Here is a 2,684-nt window from a genome sequence, read left to right as displayed (position 1 = left end):
GTGAAAAGTGGGCGGAAAGGGGAGAGTCACTACTGACCTCTCTGAAATAGTTCAGTAGCAGTTAGAAATGATCAGAGATAAAGGTCTTATGGATACATGGATGGGGGAGGGGCAGGTTGTGATAGAGCTTCGGATTGTGCGGCAGTCTAGCAGATAGTCTTTTATAATTGATTAGGGCTAATAATTGGCTGCTGCACACTTAGTGGAAGAGAAGGATAATAGAAGACCAGTTTGTTCTATCAAAGCACCAGGTTGAGAAGCGGAACATAGGAAGAAGGAGAAAGGGAAATAAGAAAGCAATTACTAAAAGGGAGGTGATCTACTGACCAATGACAGTCTAGATCAATGGTTCCCAAACTTTTCCAGGCTGGCACCTCCTTGGCTTCCAGGTTTATTCTCCTCACATTCACATGCGAACACACTTTTACATATACTTTGGTATGCTTCAAACTAAAAACAGTAAGATTAAAAACATATATTACACAAATAAAACTTAATTTAGTAAACCAATCTAATCAGCATTTTTAGCTGTGTCAGCAATATAGAAGGGTAAATCAACATCTCACAAGTAACAATAGTAATATAGTTAATGGTCAAAGCATGAAAAGGTTTGGTATGCATGTCAAAGTGGGTGTAACAGTCTGAACTAAGAAGGATAAGGTCAGTATTATTGAGAAAATGCTCCAGGGAATGGCCCAGAGAGTTCATAGCGGAATCACCCCAAAGTGTATGATGACAATTGAAATCACCAATTATGAGGAGACGTGGTTGGAGTTGACAGAGTAAGGTTTCAAAGGCTATAAGGTCATTAGAAGGGGAGAGGGAAAGGTAAACTGAAATAATTGTGATCCAGCAGAGAAAGATATGTATAACTGAGCACGGGAGTGTTTCTTGAAGGATGGGTATAGAGGCGACAATGATAGTGAGAGATGTTACAAAATGATAATTGGGAATCAGTACTGGACGATAAAGTCTCTTGGAGACAGACACCGGATGGATTACAGGACAATAGGAGGTAATGAAGGTTTGGTCTGTAGGAACGAAAACCTCAAATATGCCACTGTAGAAGAGCCATTGTAAATAAATCAATGGGTTATGAACACAAACATATATATATATATATACATACACAAACATATATGTGTATGTGTATGTGTGTGTATATATATATATACAAATATGATTTTTATATGTATATGTATATACATATATATAAATATATTATGCATATATATATATACATATATTTATATGTATTTATATATAAATACATATATATATACATATATGTATATGTATATATATATATATATCAATCTCCAAGCTGAAGAGTAGTAAAGCAGCAGGTGTTGTGGCATCCCAGCTAAACTGTTAAAGGCTGGTAGAGAACCTATGGCAAGGGGTTTGCATGCCATTCCCCTGACTTGCTGAGGGGTGTGGTCATCCCTCTCTGGAAGGGGAAAGGGGATCGGTGGGACTGCAGCAATCACCGAGGCATTACACTACTCAGTATACCAGGCAAGGTACTTGCATACATCCTACTGAGACGTATCAGAGAACATCTGCTGAGGCACCAGAGGCCGGAGCAATTTGGATTCATTCCCGGTAACGCCACAATATTCTGGCGCTTCGAGTCATTGTAGAGCGCCGTCATGAGTTCGGACGGGGGCTGCTCGCAGCTTACATTGACCTCAAGAAGGCGTTTGATAACGTGCATCACAAATCACTCTGGGAGGTCCTGAAACTAAGAGGAATTCTAATAAGGATTATTGGATTAATAGTGAACATGTATACAGACATTGAAAGTGCTGTAAAGTGTGGTGGGGGCCTGTCAAGCTTCTTCCTTGTTAGTTCAGGTGTGAGGCAAGGCTGTGTTCTTGCACCATCACTTTTCAACACTTGCATGGACTGGGTAGAGCTCCTGTGCAAAATCACTGTGAAGCAACTTTGGGCAATATCAAGGCAACAGACCTTGACTTTCCTGATGATGTTGCTATTCTATCTGAATCTATGGAAACCCTAGTGGCAGTTCTTGATGCATTTACCATGAAGTGAAGCCCCTCGGATTAGCAGTCTCCAAGACCAAGATCCATGATTTTGGGGGCCTAACAGGAGACCCTGTTCAGTTGGTACGTGCTTGCAGTGAAAACGTCGAAGTCACATGGAGTCACATGGAGCTATATATATATATATATATATATATATATATATATATATATATTTTTTATATATATGTATTTATGTATATATTTATATAGATATATAGAAAGATATATAAATATATGTACATACATATTATATATATATATATATATATATATATACATATATATATACATATATATAAATATATATATATACATATATATACATATATATATAAATATATATATATATGTATATATATATATGCATGTATATGCATATAAATATATATATATACATATATATAAATACATATAAGCATATGTATATATACATATATATCCATATATATAGTAATATTCAAATAAATGTATATATATGAATATATAGAGAGATAGATAGATATAGATACTGATATATGTATATGTTTATATATGTATACACACATACACATATACACATGCATGCACGCACATGCACACACATACTCACACTCATTATATATATATATATATATATATATATATATATATATGGGA

Source organism: Penaeus chinensis, chromosome 16 (assembly GCF_019202785.1).
Source record: "Penaeus chinensis breed Huanghai No. 1 chromosome 16, ASM1920278v2, whole genome shotgun sequence".
NCBI lineage: Eukaryota > Metazoa > Arthropoda > Malacostraca > Decapoda > Penaeidae > Penaeus > Penaeus chinensis.
Note: the sequence above shows the minus strand (reverse complement) of the source record.